Below are 12,629 nucleotides of genomic sequence, written 5' to 3'. Positions count from 1 at the left end.
CGCTGAGCAGGGAGCCCAATGCGGGCTTGATCCCTGGACCCCAGGACCACCACCCAAGTGGAGGGAAGACATCCAACCGACTAAGCCAGCCAGGAGCCCCTAAGCTGATTCTTGACTGGAAGATGATTCAATGCTGAGGAATGAGATGAGTGAGCATTGGGGTAGAAGACTTCACAAAGTGGTCAGTCAAGGCCAGGACAGCTCTATGTGATTAGATCACAGAACACAAATGAGAACAGAGCCAGGCCTTAGTGGGCCTTGAATACTTGGCTAAAGTAACCAGACTCTTGGTAGGCACAGCGGGAGGCCTTTAAAGGTTTTGAGGGATTCAAATTATGTTTTAAGAAGGCATACTCGGGGTCAGGCTAAATGAAGGAAAAGTCTCTACAGAAGTCCAGATAGGAGATGATGAGAGCCTGAGCTAAGATGGTGGGAATAAAAAAATGGAGAGAAATATGAAGTGAGAGGCAGAGTTGGGGGCTACACAACTAGAGGGAGGCTAAGAGGACCCACAGCACCCACCAAGTGACTTCTTTGGGGAGGCCAGCAGTGAGAATGCAGAGGAGAGAATTTTGAAGAAGATCCACAAAGAAGGGGCTAGTAAGGAGAAGAGCCAGCAGAGGAGAGGGAGAAGGAGCAGCTGGGGGTTTCCTGTCTGACTTGCTCTGTAGAGTTCATAAACATGTACCAGGCACCACCAGCATGCCAAAGACGAGGCTAGACACTGGTGACTGCACACAAGGCCTGACAGTTTATAAAAGCGGCTTTCAGGCAGCCCAGGTGGCTCAGCGGTTTAGTGCCTCCTTCAGCCCAGGGCCTGATCCTGGAAACCCGGTATGGAGTCCTACGTCGGGCTCCCTGCATGGAGCCTGCTTCTCCCTCTGCCTGTGTCTCTGCCTCTGTGTGTGTGTGTGTCTCTCATGAATAAATAAATAAATATATATATTTTAAAAGCAGCTTTCATGAGCAGCGTCCTGATGAGGCACGTGAAGGATGCTTTCCTGTCTCTTCGAGGAATTCTAGCAGCTTTGAGGAGCACAGTATACAGCCCACAGCTGTGACTGACCTGCAGGGCGTCCTGAGGCACGCTGGACAGCCTGGGGGTGACCTGTGAGATAAGGCTTGAAGCTTCATCAGTGGATTCTGACAGAACTCATGTAGACTCCTATTCTAATTCAACAGTACCAATCATAATGACTAATTTTGAAATGGTTCTCTAATAGCTTCTGTATCATTGGTGATTTGTAATTTTTAAAAAATCTCATTGTTCAATTGCTTAATATAGAGTCGTATATCTTTTAGGAAAGGTTAAATCTTGAATGAAAGATTTTGCTCCTCACACAGTTTTTAAAAAAAAATATTTTATATATTTATTTATGAGAGACACACAGAGAGAGGCAGAGGCACAGGCAGAGAGAGAAGCAGGTTCCTTGTGGGGAGCCTGATGTGGGACTCAACCCCAGAACCCTGGGATCATGACCTGAGCCAAAGGCAGACGCTCAACCAGTGAGCCACCCAGGTGTCCCTCACAACACAGTGTTTGAGGCAAGGATTATGTACTCTTTGTTGTTGGTGGGCCCATAAGCTGAGTCCTAGGACCTGTGTGGGCAGCTCGCTAGCTTCCTTCTAGGTATAAACATCAGGATAGCTGCAGAGGCTGCAATTTGCACCGACCCTTTCACCAACTAAATGAGCACTCTGGATTCCCGAAGATTGTTCTTAGTAAGACTTGTAGTTGGAGGACTACCTTCCTCCCAAATGGTATTGTTGATCAGTTCACCAGAGAATGGAAGAGTTAGAGACTTGAACACCTGTGTGAGCAGTCCTGTTAGCCTTTGAAAGAGTCAGTTTAGGGGGGCATGGGTGGCTGAGTGGTTGAGTGTCTGACTCCTGGTTTTGTCTCAGGTTGTGATCTCAGGGTTGTAAGATCAAACCCCAAGTCAGGCTCCATGCTCAGCACAGAGTCTGCTTGAGATTCTCTCTCCCTCTCCCTCTGCCCTTCCCACTCATGCTCTCTGTCTCTCTAAAATAAACAAATCTTAAAAAAAAAAAAAAAAAAAGTCAGTCTAGGGACCGTTTTGAAACCAACACTGACTTAGTATGTTTGGGAGGTAAAATGGTTCTGTTTTCAAGCTGTCTAGGTCAGGGTATTTAGGCCACATAGAAATAGATATTTTCCATAATAGTTTAACTGTCCGATAAAACAAAACCCAGGCCAATTATCTTCTCTAATTCAGCATTCTACTCTGCCGACTCCTTTCTAAAGTTGGGCTTTTCTAAAGCTGTGAAAAACAACAATATGGGGGCACTGGGGGACTCAGTGCCTGAGTGTCTGCCTTTAGCTCAGGTCATGATACTGGGGTCCTGGGATCGAGTCCCACATCAGGCTCCCTGTAGGGAGCCTGCTTCTCCCTCTGCCTCTCTCTATGTGTCTCTCATGAATAAATAGATCTTAAAAAAAAAAAAAAAGAACAATAATATGGATTCTTTCTATTTCTTTTCTGCACTCTCTGAGAGCCTTGTGATTGAGGACTTGGAGGAATCTAAGCCAAGGGACCCTCTGCAGTTCTCTTCACACCCAGAACAAGGAAGGCTTTTCAGGGGACTGTGGGCAGGCAAGGCTGAGGAGAATTTGACATGTGTGACATTTCCCAGGAAGACCGTATCATCTGGTGGTCAGATGGCTTCTGTAGTAGTATCCAGACCAGGGCAGTCTACTGTTACAGTGAGTTAAAGTCTTGGCCCACTGGTCAACACCATCTTAGTGGTGCTCCTGTGGACACCTGTTCCTTCCTCCTTCCAGTCTCTGGTCAATATCAGCATTTCTGAGAATGAGTATCTAAAGGTTTTTATTGCTCTAGTTCACCTGTGGTTTGCTCATTTCTTATCACACAGAAGATGTAACAATGGGTGTCACCATTGGTGTACCTGAACACCAGCTGTTTCTTCTGAACTTGACCTAGGCTTTATCTCCCTCTTGCCATTGAAAATTATATCATGGATCTCCTTTTTCTTCTCCTTTCTCTTTTGGCCAATCTTATAAAAATTTGCCAATATCAGCATCCAAATCCTTCTAAAGTTAGTATTTCTTAGCCACTGGGCAAAGAATTAAACATTAAATATTGCAGTAGAAAATATACATGGCTACTAGGCTGAGGATTTATAAAGAAAGCATGCAGAGAAAGAATCCAAATCCCTTCAAGATTATTCCCATTTGGGTAGATTCTATTTGCTGTAGTAACTTGAAAGTATATATAAGGACACAATTGCTATGCTGGCTGGGAGATAGTCATAGTTATTATGAATGTTCTATTTGGCTTTGTAGATAGCAATATACACAATCTCAGGGATGGGTGGCATTCATTTATTAAGAACCACTGGTACCTAGTCCCTGAAACATAAAAGCAGTTGATATGCTTTCAGAGCAATTAAAAATTACTTAGACTTTTCTTGGGCAAGGTGGAATGGTCCTAGAATTCACGTCTACAACATGTCAAAATTTAGCTTGTAAAGTGAGTTCATAATAACCATGGTTCTGCAGCAATGTTTTCCAGCTGAGGTCCACAAATCTCTGGGAGTCTGTGCCTAAATTCTCAGGAGTCCATGAGTTCTTACAAAAATGTATTTTTGGGATGCCTGAGTGGTTCAGTGTTTGAGCGTATGCCTTTGGCTCAGGGCGTGATCCTAGGGCCCTTAGGGGGAGCCCCTGCTTCTCCCTCTGCCTATGTTTCTGCCTCTCTCTGTGTCTCTGAATAAACAAATATTTTAAAAATATTTAATAAGTAAAGTATATATTTTAAATCCCTAAAAAATATAGTTTTACTTAGATAACAATCTAAACAGTTTTTGTGATTATTTCATTGACAACAAGGCAGATGTGTTCATATGATTTTAGCACATGTGTTTACGTATGTGAGAATTCTCAAAGGTTTTTTTCTTTGAAAGAAGACACAGGGGCACCTGTGTGGCTCAGTTGGTTGGGCATCTGACTCTTGGTTTCAGCTCAAATTGTAATTTCAGGGTCATGAGATCGAGCCCTGAACCCCGAGTCTAGCTCTGCACTCAGCAGAGATTGCTTGGGTTTCTCTCTTCTTCCTCTGCCCCTCCTGTTTGTGCTCTCTCTAAGATAAATAAATATATCTTAAAAAAAAAAAAAAAAAAAAAGAGGACCCAATACTATATGTAAGCTAAACATGAACAGAAAATTAGGAGGAAAAAAAGACCCATACATTACTCAAAGGTTAACAACCCCTGCTTTAAAGTTTTGGGGGTTGAAAACCAGCCCGTGTTCTCTAGGCGATTGTACTTAATCTATACTAACCCTCTCCCTCCCCAGCCGTAAAGTACACTTAGTCCCTCTCATGTGCAGCATTAATATGGACTCAGGCAGGCACCATTTGGTAGGACTGCCTACAATTCCAGGAGCAAGTAGGACTAGAAATACCAACATCTAGGCACATTTTGGACCTGATATCCAAGGTGAATCTTAAGTATCTGTGTGTACATCAAGTACCAGTCTTTCCCTCAATGACTCCTGTGGTTTTCCAGGTTCACGTGCTTGATTTGCCTGAACATTTTTCTCTACTGAGAACGGAGCCAGCCCTCTTGGTCAGGACCCCATCAGAGTCTGGTGAGAGCACAGATGAAAGCCATTCTAGTGCTGTTGTAGAGGTAGCATTTCTAGAACTTGGAGACCAGTTGGCTGTTAAAGAATAAGGACTTGCCTCAGCTGCCTGTCCTAGATGTTGGCTATGGTCTAATTCCAAACAAGAAGGTCAACTCAGAATCACCCCATAGCCACCTGTCTGCCTTTGAGCATCCCTGTTAGCTAGAAAATCTTGCTGCAGTGTCTTACCCACTAGATTGGGACTCTTTGGAAATAAACACTAGTCTGGTTCAAGCCTGCATTCACTGTCCTCTGGCTACTATATCTGATGACTGACCTATTAGCCTATGCTATTGATCCACAGGTGACAGTCTGGAGGGGGAAAAGGTGGAACGGGGACCAAACTTGATTGTAAGAGGAATAAGTCAATAAAATGTATAGAAAATCCTCTATTGGGAAGTGTAGTAAAATAAAACAGAAATGTAACTGAAAATTTAAAGGTTAGGAATCTATATGAATATGTTAAAGAATGCTGAGCCTGAGACCATCCTAAGTGGGTCCCATTGGTCTCTTAGGCAAAAGATCTCTTTACTATATATGTATAAATCTAGTCCTTTGATGCCAGCAAGCCTAATCTTATGTCTTACAGAGAGGTCCTAAACATCAACAGAATGGGCGTGTAAAATGTATCAGAATTTAGCTTCTAAACATGGGCTTCAATGAACAGCTGTTCTGCAGCCAGGTTTTCCAGCTGAGGCCTGCAAGAGAACTCCAGCCCTCCTCTTTTCTTGGCGGCACATCTGAACTGCTTGTTCTGACCCATTTCTTACACCATGTTCCAACCTCCTCACTTCTGGCCTCACTCCTGATTTCCTATTTCTGGCCTTGTCCTTGCTTTCAGATTTGACACCTGACACTGTTTTTCTGGCAAGAACCCTGGTTCCCAACTCACCTAGAAGCCCTAGTCACAGCTCTGGCACTCCTGTGCCCCTAAGTTTCCAATGGCTGGCTCCATTTTGTAGTAGGACAAAGGGAAAATTCAGGTCTTCAGAAAATATTGCTTTTCCCTCTTTTGAGGCAGAGTGACATTTTAGGGGTTTGGTCTGATGGGGATGGTAGAAAGATGAGTCATTTAGTGAAGGTGATTCATATGCTCAGTCACCTAAGTCCACATATCTGGGAGCCTCTCTGGCTTCCTCTCTCCTTTATTCTTTAACAGCCAACTGGTCTCCAAGTTCTAGAAGTGCTACCTCTACAACAGCACTAGAAACCAGCTCCTACTCTCTGTCTCCTCTTCTGATGCTTTATTTCTGACTCATATTTCTCACTCAATTATGTTAACTGCTCCCACTGCACCAAGTCTGGACTCCCCCACCCCCAAGCCATCACTGAAAGGTTGTCAGAGAGTTTCCCAAAATGCAAATCTGGGGAGCCAGGCTGACTGGGTTGGTGGAGCATGTAACTCTAGATTTCAGGGTTTTGGGTTTGAGCCCCACATTGGGTTGGGTGTAAGGACTACTTAAAAATAAAATCTTAAAAAAATGTTTTTATTTTTATTTTTTAAAAATGTTTTTAAAATGCAAAACAGATCAAGTCATTGCCCAGTTTAATATTTTTCAAGTCTCCTTATAGTTTTTATTGCTGAAATTCTTTGATCTTAACCTAACCTTCTCTGTGGTCTGCATTTGCCCAGCTCTGTCACTTGACTTTGTATCCCACTCCCAGGCATGGTGTACACCAGCTCCACAGAAGAACACACTCTGTATGGAGTACTTGCAGCTAATATTCTCTTTCCTTCAAGACTAGGATCATATAGGCAGCCAGTCTATAGCATCTTTCCTGACTCCTGCTTTGGAGTCCACAGTACCCTTTGTGGGCTGCCCTCATGTCATTAGTAAGTTTGTTTGCCTTCTCCACTAGATATAAACTGACTGAGGGCAAGGACTTGACTGTTCATTTTGAATTTCTATGACCTAGTATTTGAGATATACCATACACTCAAAAAAGGATTCTTTTCTTTTTTTAAGATTTTATTTATTTATTTTAGATAGAGGGAATGAGCAAGAGAGAGAGAGAGAGAGAGAGCATGAGTGGTGGGGGCAGTGACAGAGGGAGATGGAGAAGCAGACTCTCCACTAAGCAGGGAGCCCGATGCAAAGCTTGATTCCAGGACCTTGAGATCATGACCTGAGCCAAAGACAGACGCTTAACTGACTGAACCACCTAGAAGCCCCTCAAAAAAGTGGATTCTTAAATGAATGAATTAAATACATTTATTTCAAAGATAAATAACGAAACAAGCAAACTGAAACTTGGGTGCCTCTCATGAGCTCTCAGAACCTGTTCCTGATTTCCATGTGAACCCAGTACCATGGGGTACTATTGTTCTGTGAGTAACCTTGCTCACCAGTGCAGCACGTATATCAAACACTGAGAACATAGGCTTAGGGAGAGTGCAAAAAATAGGAAATCTCTGGCATTTAGGAACTGGGCAGATGAAACAGAGTGGCTAGAGGTGACTGACACAAAGTGGCCAAGGAAGGAAGGAGGTAGGAGAACAATTAGGACGCAGTGCTGTTTACAGAAGCCAGAGCAATTTCCAGACATAGGGAGAGTGGTCAACATTGACCAGAGCTGTGAGAAGGCCCAGTAAGATTGGGACTGAAAAGCATTCCCCTGGTTTTTACAAGTAGACAGTCACCAGTGATCCAGGCCAAGAGCAGTTCCAATGACTGAGGGAGCAGAGAGGGTGGCAAACCATATTGTCCTGCACTGGGAAATGAATAAGAGATTATGATGAGTATAGATAATACTGGATGATGAAGGAAGAGAGAGAAGTAAAGCAGTAGGAATGGGATGGGGGAGGGTTAAGTAGAGGTTTTTTTGGTTTTTTTTTGTTCTTATCATGAGAGAATCTTAACTCAAGACAAGAATGAAATAAAGAGGCAAATGAAAATTTCCCCTAATGCATGTTATGGGTATAGTAACTCGTGTGGCATAGGTCAGGATGACTGGTGACATGTCAATCATGGGGCTGTACATAGCGGATGCCCAGGTGGAGTCCTGGCAGCCAGATCTAGGAAACAGATCACTGGCACTGTCCTTTCCAAATTCTGGGAATTTATTTCACAGGAGAGGCAATGGCGTAAACAGCAATTTGATATTCAGAACTTGTTTCAGGCTAAGGACTAGAGACAGGAAGAGATAAGCAGGTTCACAGTAGGAAAGCAGTGAAATCATCTTCACTAATGGGATAAAAGGGAATGGCGTCAGGTGGCCAATTACTGAATGTTGGTTGTGAAAAAAGACCTTAAAGATAATGTAATGTAATCCAACATCTGTATTTTATTAAGAGAAGAATAAGGATCAGAGCATGGATATGCCTGCCCACTGTCACCTTGCTAGTCAAGAGGTAGAACCTGGGGCTGTCACAGAAAAGAGATTCCTAATTCTATTTCTGAGTTTAGCTCCAGGAGACATCATGGGATTCTCTAGGATGCCTTATAATCCAATTAATTTTAATATACTTTATTTTAAAGAAGGAATAGGACATCTAATCTATGACTTTAGAAATTCTTGAGGAAAAAGGTGCATTGTTACATTGGGCAATCATGTATAACATATTCCAGTTACAAAAAGGTTGAGAAATAATAGTTTACATTGGACGTGAGTCCAAGGGAGAGGTTATGTCTATTGAAGTTTTCAAGGATAGTAGCTACCTTGGTTGTTTAGGTGACTGATAACCATCTAATGCAAAAAAATACCACACAATTCCTCTCAGGTTCTATTCAATTATTTGAAATGAATTGTGGGATCACAGAGGATCAGTCCAGGAAACCACCTGCAAAATAAGAACATGGGAAGGATGTTGACAACTAGTGTAGGAATTAAATATGCTGCATGGCAGGGGTGTTGCTGGGTGGCTCAGTCAGTTGAGTGTCGGACTCTTGATCTCAGCTCAGGTCTTGATCTCAGGGTCATGAGTTCAAGCCTGGCACTGGGCTCCATGCTGGGCGTGGAGCCTACTTAAAAAAAAAAGTGAAAAAAAATTGCTGAATGGGGAAGATGGAGACTGATGGTGGGAGTGGTGTCTGATTATAATCACCTTCCCCACATGTTTCTATTACTTTATTTTTAATGTGTTTTTTTAATTGAGGTATAATGGATATATATATGATTATAATCTTAAGAGTACAGATTAGTGCTGAGGACAACTCTATTAGGATATGGATTCAGCTCTGTAATTTTGTAAAAGCTGATGAACGAAATGCAGGATTATGAAGATAATCTTGGTTGAATCCTTGAGATGTAGTGACTCATTCTTTGAAACAAATCCTTGTTTGACTCTGTAACCAAGATAGCTCCAGGGCCCGGAGGAGCAAGCTAAGTGCTTTGGCTCTACTCAGAACACCCCTCTCTCCTGCACTCCTACCCGAAATCAATTCCCTGGATCCTATCTTCTGGCTCATCCCATCCTATCCCTTCTGACTCCTTGGAGCACTGGGAGCTTGGATTCCTGCAAGTTTCTGCCTCTCTGAGTGCCTCTGGCCTTGGCATCTGACAGTCTCTGCCCTGACTTCTGCTTCTAAGGAATGCCTTTGCAGCTCCAACTGGAAGCTGAGGAGTTAAAAATGCCCACGTTGTCACCTACATTGTTCCTGCTCCCTACACATGCTTCTTCAGGGCGTGGGGGTGGGGGGTTGCTTAACAGGAGTGGAGAGAGACATTTATATTCTTCAGCTCAGCCAGGACCAATGATAGACGTTGCCTCTATGCTTTACCTTGTAGATGCAAGTCTTTCCTCTGAAAAATAGATTTCCAAAGTAAAGGAAGACATTGGATTGGAGGGTGAGAAGGAGGAGGGGATGGCAGAGAATGAGTACATCAGAGGTAGTGCTTTGTGAAAATACAGGAACTTCATTCTCTGTTAGGCAGAGGGAAGCTGAGATGTGGTGAGGGTCCCTATCCAAGGAGCCATACCCAAGGACCAAGAAAGAACTGTAGGTTGCTTCTGTGTCTCGCAATAAGTAATTGAGGTCAGAGCTAAGGCCCTATGACCTTGTATGCTGGATAAGGAGATGGCATACTTTGGGCTTCCATCACCTGGCAGGTTTGTAAGAAATAGATTCCTGATCCCCTACCACATGAAATCTAAGAAGATTATAATGGCATCTAGATATTTGTGTTTTAACAAATGCCCTGGGTAATTTTTCTGCACCTGGCTGGCAGATCCCTCCTGACATTTTACAAACCACCACTCTAGTTAGTCTGTTCGGATGGAGAGTGGCCATATTGCATAGGCTAAAGTGGAAAGGAGAGATCCTGTGGCCCTGTGTGCACCTTGGTATGGTGAATTAATCACTCAGTTTCTTCATCTGTAAAATAGGAATAGGATTGAGAGTTAAACAGGTTAATAAATTTAAAGCATAGAGTAGTGCCAGACACAGAGTGGGGATATGCCAGCTATTATTATTCAAGCTGCTGATAACATTACACTAAAAGGGAAAAAGGAAGTGGCAAGAGAGAGGAAATGGCTTGGAAGAGAATGCTTCATCTCACAGAACCGCCTTGCCTGTGCGTGGGCTACCATTCCTCAGGCAGTCACGCCATGCAGGGTGGGGCCTCTGATACTCTGGGGTTTTCTATCTGCTCTTCTGCTGCTTCTTCACCAGCCTGCCTTTTACTCACTCATGACTCAGTTCAGGTCACGTAGAACAGCCATTGTCTTCAGGAAGACTTGCCCCAAATTTCAGGTGTAGCCAAGTGTCTCTTTTGAGCTCTACGTGTGCACTTCCCCTTGTGCTCTATCTCTGCTCTTACTGTGGCACGATGAAAATCTATGTCCTGATCTCCTCACTAGGCTGGGAACATGAGGCATGAGTCTGTTGTGCTTACCAGGCTTGCCCCTGCTCTCAGCACAGGCCCGGTGTAGAGTAGTGCCTGCCTCCACTGGGAAAGACCAGGACACTCTCTTTACCACAGCTGGTCTTACACAAGCCTTCTAGTGCCTGAGTTGCACCCCCAGGGCTGGCTCTTAGTGAAGATATATATTGACTCTGAACTTGGTGGTCAAAAAAAGACTAATAGCCAACAAGGAAACCTAGATCCGAGGTTCCCTAGGAATGAACCTAGATTCAGGTTCATTCTGAAGAGCTAAGATGGAAGCCAAAGAACTCCTGTAATAAGACTAATTTAAAAAAAAATCGGAGATCTAAGAGATTCATGAACTTGGTTTCTACAACCCCCTTTAAAAAAAAAAAAAGGGGGATCCTTAGGTGGCGCAGTGGTTTGGTGCCTGCCTTTGGCCCAGGGCACGATCCTGGAGACCCGGGATCAAATCCCACATCGGGCTCCCGGTGCATGGAGCCTGCTTCTCTCTCTGTCTGTGTCTCTGCCTCTCTCTCTCTCTCTGTGACTATCATAAATTAAAAAAAAAAAAAAACTTGGGATGCCTGGGTAGCTCAGTGGTCTGCCTTTGGCTCAGGTCGTGATCCCGGGGACCCAGATTGAGTCCCACATAGGGCTCCCTGCATGGGGCCTGCTTCTCCCTCTGCCTAGTCTCTGCATGTCTCTCTGTGTCTCTCATGAATAAATAAATAAAATCTTAAAAAACAAAAAACCTGCCAGGGGCCAGAGTGGCTCAGATGGTTAAGTGTAGGCTTTCCGCTCAGGTCATGATCTTGAGGTCCTGGGATTGAGCTCTGTATCGGGCTCCCTGCTCAGTGGGGAGTCTGCTTCTCCCTCTCACTCTGCAGCTCCCCCTGCTTGTGTTCCCTTGCTCTCTCTCTCAAATAAATTAAAAAAACAAAATAAAACAAAAACCACTTGTCAGTCTCCATACTAGGCACTTCAGGTTCCCAATTTCGCCAACACAAAAGGCCTGTGAGCTGAGTATCAGCATGATCTGTAGCTGTAAAGCCATGATTTCTAACACACATCTGTCAGTTGCCCCAGCACCTGGCACTATAAATGAAGTAATGGAAGATCTCAGGTCTTATCCTAGAGATGAACAGGGTCACGTAAGACAGCACTGAGAGTTTTTCTAGAAAGAGATGTTCACAACTAAACTATCTGGCCTCTCTTTATCTTGGTGTATTTTCCAAATATGCTTAATTCCTTTTCTTCAGGATATGATTGGGATCCCATTCCCATTCCTCACGGTGAGTACCAAGGAGAAGCTGTTCAGGGTTGGGATGATTCCCAACAGGATAGTCAGGACTTTTACTGTTCTAAAGTATAGGGTCTGTGATGTTCTTCATTGCCTGGGGCAAAATCTTGGGTGCCCAAGCCCAGAAAATCTTTACTTGCTGGGCTTATTGAGCCCAGCTGATTCTAAGAATACTTGAATACTTTCTTTCTTTTTAAGTTCCTTTTTTTTTTTTTAAAGATTTTATTTATTTATTCATAGAGACACAGAGAGAGAGGAGAGAGAGAGGCAGAGGCACAGGCAGAGGGAGAATCAGGCTCCATGCAGGGAGCCTGACGTGGGACTCGATCCAGGGTCCCCAGGATCAAACCCCGGGCTGCAGGTGGCGCAAACTGTTGTGTCACCCGGGGCTGCCCTCTTTCTTTTTTCTTAAGTTTTTATTTAAGGAGGCTCCCTGGGTGGCTCAGCGGTTTAGCGCCTGCCTTTGGCCCAGGGCGTGATCCTGGAGTCCCGGGATTGAGTCCTGCATCAGGCTCCCTGCATGAAGCCTGCTTCTCCCTCTGCCTGTGTCTCTGCCTCTCTCTCTCTCTCTCTCTCTCTCTCTCTCTCTCTCTCTGTGTGTCTCTCATGAATAAATAAATACAATCTTTTTTAAAAATAAAGTTTTTATTTAAATAATCTCTACATCCAACATGGGACTTGAGCTCACAACTCTGAGATCAAGAGTTGCACGCTGTTCCGACCGAGCCAACCAGGCACCCCAAGAATACTTTGTTTATTCTTGATCCTACTTAGCTTATAGGGACTAAAAGTCCACTGTGGGTAGTCTAGAGCATCTGTGAAGTCATCTTGATGACATCTGAGGGAGCTGCCAGC

At 43.9% G+C, this 12,629-nt stretch overlaps 1 protein-coding gene across 5 annotated transcripts in view; it reads right to left on the bottom strand.

Annotated features, from left to right (window-relative positions):
- The window catches only part of PIGL (phosphatidylinositol glycan anchor biosynthesis class L), an 89,089-nt gene that overhangs the window by 39,076 nt on the left and 37,384 nt on the right, over window positions 1-12,629 (bottom strand). The gene's annotated exons all lie outside the window — the stretch shown is intronic.

Source organism: Canis lupus, chromosome 3, assembly GCF_048164855.1.
Source record: "Canis lupus baileyi chromosome 3, mCanLup2.hap1, whole genome shotgun sequence".
In the NCBI taxonomy this organism is placed as follows: domain Eukaryota; kingdom Metazoa; phylum Chordata; class Mammalia; order Carnivora; family Canidae; genus Canis; species Canis lupus.
Note: the sequence above shows the minus strand (reverse complement) of the source record. Positions and strands in the feature narration are given on the sequence as shown.